The sequence below is a fragment of the Rhinoderma darwinii genome, chromosome 3 (genome assembly GCF_050947455.1).
Source record: "Rhinoderma darwinii isolate aRhiDar2 chromosome 3, aRhiDar2.hap1, whole genome shotgun sequence".
In the NCBI taxonomy this organism is placed as follows: Eukaryota; Metazoa; Chordata; class Amphibia; order Anura; family Rhinodermatidae; genus Rhinoderma; species Rhinoderma darwinii.
In genome coordinates, this window is record NC_134689.1 from 261,582,665 (window position 1) to 261,601,010 (window position 18,346).

General features: G+C 36.7%; 8 non-coding genes across 8 annotated transcripts; all 8 read left to right on the forward strand.

The window, feature by feature from the left end:
* Positions 1-609: 609 nt before the first annotated feature.
* Positions 610-683, forward strand: TRNAI-AAU (transfer RNA isoleucine (anticodon AAU)). Its single transcript has one exon. It is a non-coding gene; the product is annotated as a tRNA-Ile (tRNA).
* A 1,735-nt stretch (positions 684-2,418) lies between these two features.
* TRNAI-GAU (transfer RNA isoleucine (anticodon GAU)) lies at positions 2,419-2,492 on the forward strand. The gene has a single exon. It is a non-coding gene; the product is annotated as a tRNA-Ile (tRNA).
* A 4,448-nt stretch (positions 2,493-6,940) lies between these two features.
* On the forward strand, positions 6,941-7,014 carry TRNAI-AAU (transfer RNA isoleucine (anticodon AAU)). The gene has a single exon. It is a non-coding gene; the product is annotated as a tRNA-Ile (tRNA).
* A 2,435-nt stretch (positions 7,015-9,449) lies between these two features.
* Positions 9,450-9,523, forward strand: TRNAI-AAU (transfer RNA isoleucine (anticodon AAU)). The gene has a single exon. It is a non-coding gene; the product is annotated as a tRNA-Ile (tRNA).
* Positions 9,524-11,053: 1,530 nt separating this feature from the next.
* On the forward strand, positions 11,054-11,127 carry TRNAI-AAU (transfer RNA isoleucine (anticodon AAU)). The gene has a single exon. It is a non-coding gene; the product is annotated as a tRNA-Ile (tRNA).
* Positions 11,128-12,879: 1,752 nt separating this feature from the next.
* TRNAI-AAU (transfer RNA isoleucine (anticodon AAU)) lies at positions 12,880-12,953 on the forward strand. Its single transcript has one exon. It is a non-coding gene; the product is annotated as a tRNA-Ile (tRNA).
* A 946-nt stretch (positions 12,954-13,899) lies between these two features.
* On the forward strand, positions 13,900-13,973 carry TRNAI-AAU (transfer RNA isoleucine (anticodon AAU)). The gene has a single exon. It is a non-coding gene; the product is annotated as a tRNA-Ile (tRNA).
* Positions 13,974-14,803: 830 nt separating this feature from the next.
* Positions 14,804-14,877, forward strand: TRNAI-AAU (transfer RNA isoleucine (anticodon AAU)). Its single transcript has one exon. It is a non-coding gene; the product is annotated as a tRNA-Ile (tRNA).
* Positions 14,878-18,346: the final 3,469 nt, after the last annotated feature.

Sequence of the window (18,346 nt, forward strand, 5' to 3'; positions counted from 1 at the left end):
ACACAGGTGCTTAAAACTGTACACAATATTCCATGTATGGTCTAACCGGTGATTTATAGAAATGCAGAGTTTGTTGCATGAAATCATCTTAGAGGTTCAATTTCAACCTTAAGGACAAAAATAATATCTTGATTTTGCCTTTTTGTATTCCGATAGTCATAACTTTATTATTTTTCCGTCCTCATAGTCATATAAGGGCTTGTTTTTAGCGAGACAAGTTCTTGTTTTTAATGGCAGCATTTAATGTACCATATAATGTACTGAAAGAAAACTCTTTGTGGGGTGGAATTGAAAAATAATATCTTGATTTTGCCTCTTTGTATTCCGATAGTCATAACTTTATTATTTTTCCGTCCTCATAGTCATATAAGGGCTTGTTTTTAGCGAGACAAGTTCTTGTTTTTAATGGCAGCATTTAATGTACCATATAATGTACTGAAGAAAACTCTTTGTGGGGTGGAATGGAAAACACAAAAGCAATTTGTCCAATGCTTTTTGAGTAGTAAAAATTGCAAGTTTATTTTATTATTCAGGTTAATAGGATATCAATATGAATACACGTTTGAATGTATTTTCTACTGATGTGACGTGAATCTTTGATGTAAAAGTGGCCGGTTAGCTCAGTTGGTTAGAGCGTGGTGCTAATAACGCCAAGGTCATGGGTTCGATCCCCGTACGGGCCATGGAAGCTCACTTTTGTTACATGCTTGTTACAGAGTTGAATAGTTGATAATATTGAAAAAAGGTCCATCAAATTCAACCTATAAACCTGCCGTGTTGATCCAGAGGAAGGCAAAAACTGTCTTGGAGTGCATTCCAATGTTGTCATTAGGGGAAAAATTCCTCCCTTACTCCAAATATGGCTATTAGAATAAATTCCTGGATCAAAGTTCCATCTCCAGAATCTGGTACAAATATGATGAAATTTTATATTTTTCAAAAAAACACTTTTCAATGTGGCAGAGAGTTCAATCGTCGAACTGCTCTTACAGTAAAGAATCCCCGTCTGTGATGAGGTCATTTAATTACCTTGCTTTCCCTTCTTTGCACGCATTCTAGTTCAGCAAAGTCCTTCTCATACACAGGTGCTCAAAACTGTACACAATATTCCATGTATGGTCTAACCGGTGATTTATAGAAATGCAGAGTTTGTTGCATGAAATCATCTTAGAGGTCCAATTTCAACCTTAAGGACAAAAATAATATCTTGATTTTGCCTCTTTGTATTCCGATAGTCATAACTTTATTATTTTTCCGTCCTCATAGTCATATAAGGGCTTGTTTTTAGCGAGACAAGTTCTTGTTTTTAATGGCAGCATTTAATGTACCATATAATGTACTGAAGAAAACTCTTTGTGGGGTGGAATGGAAAACACAAAAGCAATTTGTCCAATGCTTTTTGAGTAGTAAAAATTGCAAGTTTATTTTATTATTCAGGTTAATAGGATATCAATATGAATACACGTTTGCATGTATTTTCTACTGGCGTGACGTGAATCTTTGGTGTAAAAGTGGCCGGTTAGCTCAGCTGGTTAGAGCGTGGTGCTAATAATGCCAAGGTCACGGGTTCGATCCCCGTACGGGCCATGGAAGCTCACTTTTGTTACATGCTTGTTACAGAGTTGAATAGTTCATAATATTGAAAAAAGGTCTATCAAATTCAACCTATAAACCTGCTGTGTTGATCCAGAGCAAGGCAAAAACTGTCTTGGAGTGCATTCCAATGTTGTCATTAGGGGAAAAATTCCTCCCTTACTCCAAATATGGCTATTAGAATAAATTCCTGGATCAAAGTTCCATCTCCAGAATCTGGTACAAATATGATGAAATTTTATATTTTTCAAAAAAACACTTTTCAATGTGGCAGAGAGTTCAATCGTTGAACTGCTCTTACAGTAAAGAATCCCCGTCTGTGATGAGGTCCTTTAATTACCTTGCTTTCCCTTCTTTGCACGCATTCTAGTTCAGCAATGTCCTTCTCATACACAGGTGCTCAAAACTGTACACAATATTCCATGTATGGTCTAACCGGTGATTTATAGAAATGCAGAGTTTGTTGCATGAAATCATCTTAGAGGTCCAATTTCAACCTTAAGGACAAAAATAATATCTTGATTTTGCCTCTTTGTATTCCGATAGTCATAACTTTATTATTTTTCCGTCCTCATAGTTATATAAGGGCTTGTTTTTAGCGAGACAAGTTCTTGTTTTTAATGGCAGCATTTAATGTACCATATAATGTACTGAAAGAAAACTCTTTGTGGGGTGGAATGGAAAACACAAAAGCAATTTGTCCAATGCTTTTTGAGTAGTAAAAATTGCAAGTTTATTTTATTATTCAGGTTAATAGGATATCAATATGAATACACGTTTGCATGTATTTTCTACTGACGTGACGTGAATCTTTGGTGTAAAAGTGGCCGGTTAGCTCAGTTGGTTAGAGTGTGGTGCTGATAACGCCAAGGTCACAGGTTCGATCCCCGTACGGGCCGTGGAAGCTCACTTTTGTTACAGAGTTGAATAGTTGATAATATTGAAAAAAGGTCCATCAAATTCAACCTATAAACCTGCTGTGTTGATCCAGAGGAAGGCAAAAACTGTCTTGGAGTGCATTCCAATGTTGTCATTAGGGGAAAAATTCCTCCCTTACTCCAAATATGGCTATTAGAATAAATTCCTGGATCAAAGTTCCATCTCCAGAATCTGGTACAAATATGATGAAATTTTATATTTTTCAAAAAAACACTTTTCAATGTGGCAGAGAGTTCAATCGTCGAACTTCTCTTACAGTAAAGAATCCCCGTCTGTGATGAGGTCCTTTAATTACCTTGCTTTCCCTTCTTTGCACGCATTCTAGTTCAGCAATGTCTTTCTCATACACAGGTGCTCAAAACTGTACACAATATTCCATGTATGGTCTAACCGGTGATTTATAGAAATGCAGAGTTTGTTGAATGAAATCATCTTAGAGGTCCAATTTCAACCTTAAGGACAAAAATAATATATTGATTTTGCCTCTTTGTATTCTGATAGTCATAACTTTATTATTTTTCCGTCCTCATAGTCATATAAGGGCTTGTTTTTAGCGAGACAATTTCTTGTTTTTAATGGCAGCATTTAATGTACCATATAATGTACTGAAAGAAAACTCTTTGTGGGGTGGAATGGAAAACACAAAAGCAATTTGTCCAATGCTTTTTGAGTAGTAAAAATTTCAAGTTTATTTTATTATTCAGGTTAATAGGATATCAATATGAATACACGTTTGCATGTATTTTCTACTGACGTGACGTGAATCTTTGGTGTAAAAGTGGCCGGTTAGCTCAGTTGGTTAGAGCGTGGTGCTAATAACGCTAAGGTCACGGGTTCGGGCCATGGAAGCTCACTTTTGTTACATGCTTGTTACAGAGTTGAATAGTTGATAATATTGAAAAAAGGTCCATCAAATTCAACCTGTAAACCTGCCGTGTTGATCCAGAGGAAGGCAAAAACTGTCTTGGAGTGCATTCCAATGTTGTCATTAGGGGAAAAATTCCTCCCTTACTCCAAATATGGCTATTAGAATAAATTCCTGGATCAAAGTTCCATCTCCAGAATCTGGTACAAATATGATGAAATTTTATATTTTTAAAAAAAACACTTTTCAATGTGGCAGAGAGTTCAATCGTCGAACTGCTCTTACAGTAAAGAATCCCCGTCTGTGATGAGGTCCTTTAATTACCTTGCTTTCCCTTCTTTGCACGCATTCTAGTTCAGCAATGTCCTTCTCATACACAGGTGCTCAAAACTGTACACAATATTCCATGTATGGTCTAACCGGTGATTTATAGAAATGCAGAGTTTGTTGCATGAAATCATCTTAGAGGTTTAATTTCAACCTTAAGGACAAAAATAATATCTTGATTTTGCCTCTTTGTATTTCGATAGTCATAACTTTATTATTTTTCCGTCCTCATAGTTATATAAGGGCTTGCTTTTAGCGAGACAAGTTCTTGTTTTTAATGGCAGCATTTAATGTACCATATAATGTACTGAAAGAAAACTCTATGTGGGGTGGAATGGAAAACACAAAAGCAATTTGTCCAATGCTTTTTGAGTAGTAAAAATTGCAAGTTTATTTTATTATTCAGGTTAATAGGATATGAATATGAATACACGTTTGCATTAATTTTCTACTGACGTGACGGGAATCTTTCTTGTAAAAGTGGCCGGTTAGCTCAGTTGGTTAGAGCGTGGTGCTAATAACGCCAAGGTCACGGGTTTGATCCCCGTATGGGCCATGGAATCTCACTTTTGTTACATGCTTGTTACAGAGTTGAATAGTTGATAATATTGAAAAAAGGTCCATCAAATTCAACCTATAAAACTGCCGTGTTGATCCAGAGGAAGGCAAAAACTGTCTTGGAGTGCATTCCAATGTTGTCATTAGGGGAAAAATTACTCCCTTACTCCAAATATGGCTATTAGAATAAATTCCTGGATCAAAGTTCCATCTCCAGAATCTGGTACAAATATGATGAAATTTTATATTTTTCAAAAAAACACTTTTCAATGTGGCAGAGAGTTCAATCGTCGAACTGCTCTTACAGTAAAGAATCCCCGTCTGTGATGAGGTCCTTTAATTACCTTGCTTTCCCTTCTTTGCACGCATTCTAGTTCAGCAATGTCCTTCTCATACACAGATGCTCAAAACTGTACACAATATTCCATGTATGGTCTAACCGGTGATTTAAAGAAATGCAGAGTTTGTTGCATGAAATCATCTTAGAGGTCCAATTTCAACCTTAAGGACAAAAATAATATCTTGATTTTGCCTCTTTGTATTCCGATAGTCATAATTTTATTATTTTTCCGTCCTCATAGTCATATAAGGGCTTGTTTTTAGCGAGACAAGTTCTTGTTTTTAATGGCAGCATTTAATGTACCATATAATGTACTGAAAGAAAACTCTTTGTGGGGTGGAATGGAAAACACAAAAGCAATTTGTCCAATGCTTTTTGAGTAGTAAAAATTGCAAGTTTATTTTATTATTCAGGTTAATAGGATATCAATATGAATACACGTTTGCATGTATTTTCTACTGACGTGACGTGACGTGACGTGAAGTGACGTGAATCTTTGGTGTAAAAGTGGCCGGTTAGCTCAGTTCGTTAGAGCATGGTGCTAATAATGCCAAGGTCACAGGTTCGATCTCCATACGGGCCATGGAAGCTCACTTTTGTTACATGCTTGTTACAGAGTTGAATAGTTGATAAAATTGAAAAAAGGTCCATCAAATTCAACCTATAAACCTGCCGTGTTGATCCAGAGGAAGGCAAAAACTGTCTTGGAGTGCATTCCAATGTTGTCATTAGGGGAAAAATTCCTCCCTTACTCCAAATATGGCTATTAGAATAAATTCCTGGATCAAAGTTCCATCTCCAGAATCTGGTACAAATATGATGACATTTTATATTTTTCAAAAAAACACTTTTCAATGTGGCAGAGAGTTCAATCGTCGAACTGCTCTTACAGTAAAGAATCCCCGTCTGTGATGAGGTCCTTTAATTACCTTGCTTTCCCTTCTTTGCACGCATTCTAGTTCAGCAATGTCCTTCTCATACACAGGTGCTCAAAACTGTACACAATATTCCATGTATGGTCTAACCGGTGATTTATAGAAATGCAGAGTTTGTTGCATGAAATCATCTTAGAGGTCCAATTTCAACCTTAAGGACAAAAATAATATCTTGATTTTGCCTCTTTGTATTCCGATAGTCATAACTTTATTATTTTTCCGTCCTCATAGTCATATAAGGGCTTGTTTTTAGCGAGACAAGTTCTTGTTTTTAATGGCAGCATTTAATGTACCATATAATGTACTGAAGAAAACTCTTTGTGGGGTGGAATGGAAAACACAAAAGCAATTTGTCCAATGCTTTTTGAGTAGTAAAAATTGCAAGTTTATTTTATTATTCAGGTTAATAGGATATCAATATGAATACACGTTTGCATGTATTTTCTACTGACGTGACGTGAATCTTTGGTGTAAAAGTGGCCGGTTAGCTCAGCTGGTTAGAGCGTGGTGCTAATAATGCCAAGGTCACGGGTTCGATCCCCGTACGGGCCATGGAAGCTCACTTTTGTTACATGCTTGTTACAGAGTTGAATAGTTGATAATATTGAAAAAAGGTCCATCAAATTCAACCTTTAAACCTGCCGTGTTGATCCAGAGGAAGGCAAAAACTGTCTTGGAGTGCATTCCAATTTTCTCATTAGGGGAAAAATTCCTCCCTCACTCCAAATATGGCTATTAGAATAAATTCCTGGATCAAAGTTCCATCTCCAGAATCTGGTACAAATATGATGAAATTTTATATTTTTCAAAAAAACACTTTTCAATGTGGCAGAGAGTTCAATTGTCGAACTGCTCTTACAGTAAATAATCCCCGTCTGTGATGAGGTCCTTTAATTACCTTGCTTTCCCTTCTTTGCACGCATTCTAGTTCAGCAATGTCCTTCTCATACACAGGTGCTCAAAACTGTACACAATATTCCATGTATGGTCTAACCGGTGATTTATAGAAATGCAGAGTTTGTTGCATGAAATCATCTTAGAGGTCCAATTTCAACCTTAAGGACAAAAATAATATCTTGATTTTGCCTCTTTGTATTCCGATAGTCATAACTTTATTATTTTTCCGTCCTCATAGTCATATAAGGGCTTGTTTTTAGCGAGACAAGTTCTTGTTTTTAATGGCAGCATTTAATGTACCATATAATGTACTGAAATAAAACTCTTTGTGGGGTGGAATGGAAAACACAAAAGCAATTTGTCCAATGCTTTTTGAGTAGTAAAAATTGCAAGTTTATTTTATTATTCAGGTTAATAGGATATCAATATGAATACACGTTTGCATGTATTTTCTACTGACGTGACGAGAATCTTTGGTGTAAAAGTGGCTGGTTAGCTCAGTTGGTTAGAGCGTGGTGCTAATAACACCAAGGTCACGGGTTCGATCCCCGTACGGGCCATGGAAGCTCACTTTTGTTACATGCTTGTTACAGAGTTGAATAGTTGATAATATTGAAAAAAGGTCCATCAAATTCAACCTATAAACCTGCCGTGTTGATCCAGAGGAAGGCAAAAACTGTCTTGGAGTGCATTCCAATGTTGTCATTAGGCGAAAAATTCCTCCCTTACTCCAAATATGGCTATTAGAATAAATTCCTGGATCAAAGTTCCATCTCCAGAATCTGGTACAAATATGATGACATTTTATATTTTTCAAAAAAACACTTTTCAATGTGGCAGAGAGTTCAATCGTCGAACTGCTCTTACAGTAAAGAATCCCCGTCTGTGATGAGGTCCTTTAATTACCTTGCTTTCCCTTCTTTGCACGCATTCTAGTTCAGCAATGTCCTTCTCATACACAGGTGCTCAAAACTGTACACAATATTCCATGTATGGTCTAACCGGTGATTTATAGAAATGCAGAGTTTGTTGCATGAAATCATCTTAGAGGTCCAATTTCAACCTTAAGGACAAAAATAATATCTTGATTTTGCCTCTTTGTATTCCGATAGTCATAACTTTATTATTTTTCCGTCCTCATAGTCATATAAGGGCTTGTTTTTAGCGAGACAAGTTCTTGTTTTTAATGGCAGCATTTAATGTACCATATAATGTACTGAAATAAAACTCTTTGTGGGGTGGAATGGAAAACACAAAAGCAATTTGTCCAATGCTTTTTGAGTAGTAAATATTGCAAGTTTATTTTATTATTCAGGTTAATAGGATATCAATATGAATACACGTTTGCATGTATTTTCTACTGACGTGACGTGAATCTTTGGTGTGAAAGTGGCCGGTTAGCTCAGTTGGTTAGAGCGTGGTGCTAATAATGCCAAGGTCACAGGTTCGATCCCCGTACGGGCCATGGAAGCTCCCTTTTGTTACATGCTTGTTACAGAGTTGAATAGTTGATAATATTGAAAAAAGGTCCATCAAATTCAACCTATAAACCTGCCGTGTTGATCCAGAGGAAGGCAAAAACTGTCTTGGAGTGCATTCCAATGTTGTCATTAGGGGAAAAATTCCTCCCTTGCGCCAAATATGGCTATTAGAATAAATTCCTGGATCAAAGTTCCATCTCCAGAATCTGGTACAAATATGATGACATTTTATATTTTTCAAAAAAACACTTTTCAATGTGGCAGAGAGTTCAATCGTCGAACTGCTCTTACAGTAAAGAATCCCCGTCTGTAATGAGGTCCTTTAATTACCTTGCTTTCCCTTCTTTGCACGCATTCTAGTTCAGCAATGTCCTTCTCATACACAGGTGCTCAAAACTGTACACAATATTCCATGTATGGTCTAACCGGTGATTTATAGAAATGCAGAGTTTGTTGCATGAAATCATCTTAGAGGTCCAATTTCAACCTTAAGGACAAAAATAATATCTTGATTTTGCCTCTTTGTATTCCGATAGTCATAACTTTATTATTTTTCCGTCCTCATAGTCATATAAGGGCTTGTTTTTAGCGAGACAAGTTCTTGTTTTTAATGGCAGCATTTAATGTACCATATAATGTACTGAAGAAAACTCTTTGTGGGGTGGAATGGAAAACACAAAAGCAATTTGTCCAATGCTTTTTGAGTAGTAAAAATTGCAAGTTTATTTTATTATTCAGGTTAATAGGATATCAATATGAATACACGTTTGCATGTATTTTCTACTGACGTGACGTGAATCTTTGGTGTAAAAGTGGCCGGTTAGCTCAGTTGGTTAGAGCGTGGTGCTAATAACGCCAAGGTCATGGGTTCGGTCCCCGTATGGGCCATGGAATCTCACTTTTGTTACATGCTTGTTACAGAGTTGAATAGTTGATAATATTGAAAAAAGGTCCATCAAATTCAACCTATAAACCTGCCGTGTTGATCCAGAGTAAAGAATCCCCGTCTGTGATGAGGTCCTTTAATTACCTTGCTTTCCCTTCTTTGCACGCATTCTAGTTCAGCAATGTCCTTCTCATACACAGGTGCTCAAAACTGTACACAATATTCCATGTATGGTCTAACCGGTGATTTATAGAAATGCAGAGTTTGTTGCATGAAATCATCTTAGAGGTCCAATTTCAACCTTAAGGACAAAAATAATATCTTGATTTTGACTCTTTGTATTCCGATAGTCATAACTTTATTATTTTTCCATCCTCATAGTCATATAAGGGCTTGTTTTTAGCGAGACAAGTTCTTGTTTTTAATGGCAGCATTTAATGTACCATATAATGTACTGAAGAAAACTCTTTGTGGGGTGGAATGGAAAACACAAAAGCAATTTGTCCAATGCTTTTTGAGTAGTAAAAATTGCAAGTTTATTTTATTATTCAGGTTAATAGGATATCAATATGAATACACGTTTGCATGTATTTTCTACTGACGTGACGTGAATCTTTGGTGTAAAAGTGGCCGGTTAGCTCAGTTGGTTAGAGCGTGGTGCTAATAACGCCAAGGTCACGGGTTCGATCCCCGTACGGGCCATGGAAGCTCCCTTTTGTTACATGCTTGTTACAGAGTTGAATAGTTGATAATATTGAAAAAAGGTCCATCAAATTCAACCTATAAACCTGCCGTGTTGATCCAGAGGAAGGCAAAAACTGTCTTGGAGTGCATTCCAATGTTGTCATTAGGGGAAAAATTCCTCCCTTACGCCAAATATGGCTATTAGAATAAATTCCTGGATCAAAGTTCCATCTCCAGAATCTGGTACAAATATGATGACATTTTATATTTTTCAAAAAAACACTTTTCAATGTGGCAGAGAGTTCAATCGTCGAACTGCTCTTACAGTAAAGAATCCCCGTCTGTAATGAGGTCCTTTAATTACCTTGCTTTCCCTTCTTTGCACGCATTCTAGTTCAGCAATGTCCTTCTCATACACAGGTGCTCAAAACTGTACACAATATTCCATGTATGGTCTAACCGGTGATTTATAGAAATGCAGAGTTTGTTGCATGAAATCATCTTAGAGGTCCAATTTCAACCTTAAGGACAAAAATAATATCTTGATTTTGCCTCTTTGTATTCCGATAGTCATAACTTTATTATTTTTCCGTCCTCATAGTCATATAAGGGCTTGTTTTTAGCGAGACAAGTTCTTGTTTTTAATGGCAGCATTTAATGTACCATATAATGTACTGAAGAAAACTCTTTGTGGGGTGGAATGGAAAACACAAAAGCAATTTGTCCAATGCTTTTTGAGTAGTAAAAATTGCAAGTTTATTTTATTATTCAGGTTAATAGGATATCAATATGAATACACGTTTGCATGTATTTTCTACTGACGTGACGTGAATCTTTGGTGTAAAAGTGGCCGGTTAGCTCAGTTGGTTAGAGCGTGGTGCTAATAACGCCAAGGTCATGGGTTCGGTCCCCGTATGGGCCATGGAAGCTCACTTTTGTTACATGCTTGTTACAGAGTTGAATAGTTGATAATATTGAAAAAAGGTCCATCAAATTCAACCTATAAACCTGCCGTGTTGATCCAGAGTAAAGAATCCCCGTCTGTGATGAGGTCCTTTAATTACCTTGCTTTCCCTTCTTTGCACGCATTCTAGTTCAGCAATGTCCTTCTCATACACAGGTGCTCAAAACTGTACACAATATTCCATGTATGGTCTAACCGGTGATTTATAGAAATGCAGAGTTTGTTGCATGAAATCATCTTAGAGGTCCAATTTCAACCTTAAGGACAAAAATAATATCTTGATTTTGACTCTTTGTATTCCGATAGTCATAACTTTATTATTTTTCCATCCTCATAGTCATATAAGGGCTTGTTTTTAGCGAGACAAGTTCTTGTTTTTAATGGCAGCATTTAATGTACCATATAATGTACTGAAGAAAACTCTTTGTGGGGTGGAATGGAAAACACAAAAGCAATTTGTCCAATGCTTTTTGAGTAGTAAAAATTGCAAGTTTATTTTATTATTCAGGTTAATAGGATATCAATATGAATACACGTTTGCATGTATTTTCTACTGACGTGACGTGAATCTTTGGTGTAAAAGTGGCCGGTTAGCTCAGTTGGTTAGAGCGTGGTGCTAATAACGCCAAGGTCACGGGTTCGATCCCCGTACGGGCCATGGAAGCTCACTTTTGTTACATGCTTGTTACAGAGTTGAATAGTTGATAATATTGAAAAAAGGTCCATCAAATTCAACCTATAAACCTGCCGTGTTGATCCAGAGGAAGGCAAAAACTGTCTTGGAGTGCATTCCAATGTTGTCATTAGGGGAAAAATTCCTCCCTTACTCCAAATATGGCTATTAGAATAAATTCCTGGATCAAAGTTCCATCTCCAGAATCTGGTACAAATATGATGAAATTTTATATTTTTCAAAAAAACACTTTTCAATGTGGCAGAGAGTTCAATCGTCGAACTGCTCTTACAGTAAAGAATCCCCGTCTGTGATGAGGTCCTTTAATTACCTTGCTTTCCCTTCTTTGCACGCATTCTAGTTCAGCAATGTCCTTCTCATACACAGGTGCTCAAAACTGTACACAATATTCCATGTATGGTCTAACCGGTGATTTATAGAAATGCAGAGTTTGTTGCATGAAATCATCTTAGAGGTCCAATTTCAACCTTAAGGACAAAAATAATATCTTGATTTTGCCTCTTTGTATTCCGATAGTCATAACTTTATTATTTTTCCGTCCTCATAGTCATATAAGGGCTTGTTTTTAGCGAGACAAGTTCTTGTTTTTAATGGCAGCATTTAATGTACCATATAATGTACTGAAAGAAAACTCTTTGTGGGGTGGAATGGAAAACACAAAAGCAATTTGTCCAATGCTTTTTGAGTAGTAAAAATTGCAAGTTTATTTTATTATTATTTTATTGGTTAGAGCGTGGTGCTAATAACGCCAAGGTCACGGGTTCGATCCCCGTATGGGCCATGGAAGCTCACTTTTGTTACAGAGTTGAATAGTTGATAATATTGAAAAAAGGTCCATCAAATTCAACCTATAAACCTGCCGTGTTGATCCAGAGGAAGGCAAAAACTGTCTTGGAGTGCATTCCAATGTTGTCATTAGGGGAAAAATTCCTCCCTTACTCCAAATATGGCTATTAGAATAAATTCCTGGATCAAAGTTCCATCTCCAGAATCTGGTACAAATATGATGAAATTTTATATTTTTCAAAAAAACACTTTTCAATGTGGCAGAGAGTTCAATCGTCGAACTGCTCTTACAGTAAAGAATCCCCGTCTGTGATGAGGTCCTTTAATTACCTTGCTTTCCCTTCTTTGCACGCATTCTAGTTCAGCAATGTCCTTCTCATACACAGGTGCTCAAAACTGTACACAATATTCCATGTATGGTCTAACCGGTGATTTATAGAAATGCAGAGTTTGTTGCATGAAATCATCTTAGAGGTCCAATTTCAACCTTAAGGACAAAAATAATATCTTGATTTTGCCTCTTTGTATTCCGATAGTCATAACTTTATTATTTTTCCGTCCTCATAGTCATATAAGGGCTTGTTTTTAGCGAGACAAGTTCTTGTTTTTAATGGCAGCATTTAATGTACCATATAATGTACTGAAAGAAAACTCTTTGTGGGGTGGAATGGAAAACACAAAAGCAATTTGTCCAATGCTTTTTGAGTAGTAAAAATTGCAAGTTTATTTTATTATTATTTTATTGGTTAGAGCGTGGTGCTAATAACGCCAAGGTCACGGGTTCGATCCCCGTATGGGCCATGGAAGCTCACTTTTGTTACAGAGTTGAATAGTTGATAATATTGAAAAAAGGTCCATCAAATTCAACCTATAAACCTGCCGTGTTGATCCAGAGGAAGGCAAAAACTGTCTTGGAGTGCATTCCAAAGTGGCCGGTTAGCTCAGTTGGTTAGAGCGTGGTGCTAATAACGCCAAGGTCACGGGTTCGATCCCCGTACGGGCCATGGAAGCTCACTTTTGTTACATGCTTGTTACAGAGTTGAATAGTTGATAATATTGAAAAAAGGTCCATCAAATTCAACCTATAAACCTGCCGTGTTGATCCAGAGGAAGGCAAAAACTGTCTTGGAGTGCATTCCAATGTTGTCATTAGGGGAAAAATTCCTCCCTTACTCCAAATATGGCTATTAGAATAAATTCCTGGATCAAAGTTCCATCTCCAGAATCTGGTACAAATATGATGAAATTTTATATTTTTCAAAAAAACACTTTTCAATGTGGCAGAGAGTTCAATCGTCGAACTGCTCTTACAGTAAAGAATCCCCGTCTGTGATGAGGTCCTTTAATTACCTTGCTTTCCCTTCTTTGCACGCATTCTAGTTCAGCAATGTCCTTCTCATACACAGGTGCTCAAAACTGTACACAATATTCCATGTATGGTCTAACCGGTGATTTATAGAAATGCAGAGTTTGTTGCATGAAATCATCTTAGAGGTCCAATTTCAACCTTAAGGACAAAAATAATATCTTGATTTTGCCTCTTTGTATTCCGATAGTCATAACTTTATTATTTTTCCGTCCTCATAGTCATATAAGGGCTTGTTTTTAGCGAGACAAGTTCTTGTTTTTAATGGCAGCATTTAATGTACCATATAATGTACTGAAAGAAAACTCTTTGTGGGGTGGAATGGAAAACACAAAAGCAATTTGTCCAATGCTTTTTGAGTAGTAAAAATTGCAAGTTTATTTTATTATTATTTTATTGGTTAGAGCGTGGTGCTAATAACGCCAAGGTCACGGGTTCGATCCCCGTATGGGCCATGGAAGCTCACTTTTGTTACAGAGTTGAATAGTTGATAATATTGAAAAAAGGTCCATCAAATTCAACCTATAAACCTGCCGTGTTGATCCAGAGGAAGGCAAAAACTGTCTTGGAGTGCATTCCAAAGTGGCCGGTTAGCTCAGTTGGTTAGAGCGTGGTGCTAATAACGCCAAGGTCACGGGTTCGATCCCCGTACGGGCCATGGAAGCTCACTTTTGTTACATGCTTGTTACAGAGTTGAATAGTTGATAATATTGAAAAAAGGTCCATCAAATTCAACCTATAAACCTGCCGTGTTGATCCAGAGGAAGGCAAAAACTGTCTTGGAGTGCATTCCAATGTTATCATTAGGGGAAAAATTCCTCACTTACTCCAAATATGGCTATTAGAATAAATTCCTGGATCAAAGTTCCATCTCCAGAATCTGGTACAAATATGATGAAATTTTATATTTTTCAAAAAAGCACTTTTCAATGTGGCAGAGAGTTCAATCGTCGAACTGCTCTTACAGTAAAGAATCCCCGTCTGTGATGAGGTCCTTTAATTACCTTGCTTTCCCTTCTTTGCACGCATTCTAGTTCAGCAATGTCCTTCTCATACACAGGTGCTCAAAACTGTACACAATATTCCATGTATGGTCTAACCGGTGATTTATAGAAATGCAGAGTTTGTTGCATGAAATCATCTTAGAGGTCCAATTTCAACCTTAAGGACAAAAATAATATCTTGATTTTGACTCTTTGTATTCCGATAGTCATAACTTTATTATTTTTCCATCCTCATAGTCATATAAGGGCTTGTTTTTAGCGAGACAAGTTCTTGTTTTTAATGGCAGCATTTAATGTACCATATAATGTACTGAAGAAAACTCTTTGTGGGGTGGAATGGAAAACACAAAAGCAATTTGTCCAATGCTTTTTGAGTAGTAAAAATTGCAAGTTTATTTTATTATTCAGGTTAATAGGATATCAATATGAATACACGTTTGCATGTATTTTCTACTGACGTGACGTGAATCTTTGGTGTAAAAGTGGCCGGTTAGCTCAGTTGGTTAGAGCGTGGTGCTAATAACGCCAAGGTCACGGGTTCGATCCCCGTACGGGCCATGGAAGCTCACTTTTGTTACATGCTTGTTACAGAGTTGAATAGTTGATAATATTGAAAAAAGGTCCATCAAATTCAACCTATAAACCTGCCGTGTTGATCCAGAGGAAGGCAAAAACTGTCTTGGAGTGCATTCCAATGTTGTCATTAGGGGAAAAATTCCTCCCTTACTCCAAATATGGCTATTAGAATAAATTCCTGGATCAAAGTTCCATCTCCAGAATCTGGTACAAATATGATGAAATTTTATATTTTTCAAAAAAACACTTTTCAATGTGGCAGAGAGTTCAATCGTCGAACTGCTCTTACAGTAAAGAATCCCCGTCTGTGATGAGGTCCTTTAATTACCTTGCTTTCCCTTCTTTGCACGCATTCTAGTTCAGCAATGTCCTTCTCATACACAGGTGCTCAAAACTGTACACAATATTCCATGTATGGTCTAACCGGTGATTTATAGAAATGCAGAGTTTGTTGCATGAAATCATCTTAGAGGTCCAATTTCAACCTTAAGGACAAAAATAATATCTTGATTTTGCCTCTTTGTATTCCGATAGTCATAACTTTATTATTTTTCCGTCCTCATAGTCATATAAGGGCTTGTTTTTAGCGAGACAAGTTCTTGTTTTTAATGGCAGCATTTAATGTACCATATAATGTACTGAAAGAAAACTCTTTGTGGGGTGGAATGGAAAACACAAAAGCAATTTGTCCAATGCTTTTTGAGTAGTAAAAATTGCAAGTTTATTTTATTATTATTTTATTGGTTAGAGCGTGGTGCTAATAACGCCAAGGTCACGGGTTCGATCCCCGTATGGGCCATGGAAGCTCACTTTTGTTACAGAGTTGAATAGTTGATAATATTGAAAAAAGGTCCATCAAATTCAACCTATAAACCTGCCGTGTTGATCCAGAGGAAGGCAAAAACTGTCTTGGAGTGCATTCCAATGTTGTCATTAGGGGAAAAATTCCTCCCTTACTCCAAATATGGCTATTAGAATAAATTCCTGGATCAAAGTTCCATCTCCAGAATCTGGTACAAATATGATGAAATTTTATATTTTTCAAAAAAACACTTTTCAATGTGGCAGAGAGTTCAATCGTCGAACTGCTCTTACAGTAAAGAATCCCCGTCTGTGATGAGGTCCTTTAATTACCTTGCTTTCCCTTCTTTGCACGCATTCTAGTTCAGCAATGTCCTTCTCATACACAGGTGCTCAAAACTGTACACAATATTCCATGTATGGTCTAACCGGTGATTTATAGAAATGCAGAGTTTGTTGCATGAAATCATCTTAGAGGTCCAATTTCAACCTTAAGGACAAAAATAATATCTTGATTTTGCCTCTTTGTATTCCGATAGTCATAACTTTATTATTTTTCCGTCCTCATAGTCATATAAGGGCTTGTTTTTAGCGAGACAAGTTCTTGTTTTTAATGGCAGCATTTAATGTACCATATAATGTACTGAAAGAAAACTCTTTGTGGGGTGGAATGGAAAACACAAAAGCAATTTGTCCAATGCTTTTTGAGTAGTAAAAATTGCAAGTTTATTTTATTATTATTTTATTGGTTAGAGCGTGGTGCTAATAACGCCAAGGTCACGGGTTCGATCCCCGTATGGGCCATGGAAGCTCACTTTTGTTACAGAGTTGAATAGTTGATAATATTGAAAAAAGGTCCATCAAATTCAACCTATAAACCTGCCGTGTTGATCCAGAGGAAGGCAAAAACTGTCTTGGAGTGCATTCCAATGTTGTCATTAGGGGAAAAATTCCTCCCTTACTCCAAATATGGCTATTAGAATAAATTCCTGGATCAAAGTTCCATCTCCAGAATCTGGTACAAATATGATGAAATTTTATATTTTTCAAAAAAACACTTTTCAATGTGGCAGAGAGTTCAATCGTCGAACTGCTCTTACAGTAAAGAATCCCCGTCTGTGATGAGGTCCTTTAATTACCTTGCTTTCCCTTCTTTGCACGCATTCTAGTTCAGCAATGTCCTTCTCATACACAGGTGCTCAAAACTGTACACAATATTCCATGTATGGTCTAACCGGTGATTTATAGAAATGCAGAGTTTGTTGCATGAAATCATCTTAGAGGTCCAATTTCAACCTTAAGGACAAAAATAATATCTTGATTTTGCCTCTTTGTATTCCGATAGTCATAACTTTATTATTTTTCCGTCCTCATAGTCATATAAGGGCTTGTTTTTAGCGAGACAAGTTCTTGTTTTTAATGGCAGCATTTAATGTACCATATAATGTACTGAAAGAAAACTCTTTGTGGGGTGGAATGGAAAACACAAAAGCAATTTGTCCAATGCTTTTTGAGTAGTAAAAATTGCAAGTTTATTTTATTATTATTTTATTGGTTAGAGCGTGGTGCTAATAACGCCAAGGTCACGGGTTCGATCCCCGTATGGGCCATGGAAGCTCACTTTTGTTACAGAGTTGAATAGTTGATAATATTGAAAAAAGGTCCATCAAATTCAACCTATAAACCTGCCGTGTTGATCCAGAGGAAGGCAAAAACTGTCTTGGAGTGCATTCCAATGTTGTCATTAGGGGAAAAATTCCTCCCTTACTCCAAATATGGCTATTAGAATAAATTCCTGGATCAAAGTTCCATCTCCAGAATCTGGTACAAATATGATGAAATTTTATATTTTTCAAAAAAACACTTTTCAATGTGGCAGAGAGTTCAATCGTCGAACTGCTCTTACAGTAAAGAATCCCCGTCTGTGATGAGGTCCTTTAATTACCTTGCTTTCCCTTCTTTGCACGCATTCTAGTTCAGCAATGTCCTTCTCATACACAGGTGCTCAAAACTGTACACAATATTCCATGTATGGTCTAACCGGTGATTTATAGAAATGCAGAGTTTGTTGCATGAAATCATCTTAGAGGTCCAATTTCAACCTTAAGGACAAAAATAATATCTTGATTTTGCCTCTTTGTATTCCGATAGTCATAACTTTATTATTTTTCCGTCCTCATAGTCATATAAGGGCTTGTTTTTAGCGAGACAAGTTCTTGTTTTTAATGGCAGCATTTAATGTACCATATAATGTACTGAAAGAAAACTCTTTGTGGGGTGGAATGGAAAACACAAAAGCAATTTGTCCAATGCTTTTTGAGTAGTAAAAATTGCAAGTTTATTTTATTATTATTTTATTGGTTAGAGCGTGGTGCTAATAACGCCAAGGTCACGGGTTCGATCCCCGTATGGGCCATGGAAGCTCACTTTTGTTACAGAGTTGAATAGTTGATAATATTGAAAAAAGGTCCATCAAATTCAACCTATAAACCTGCCGTGTTGATCCAGAGGAAGGCAAAAACTGTCTTGGAGTGCATTCCAATGTTGTCATTAGGGGAAAAATTCCTCCCTTACTCCAAATATGGCTATTAGAATAAATTCCTGGATCAAAGTTCCATCTCCAGAATCTGGTACAAATATGATGAAATTT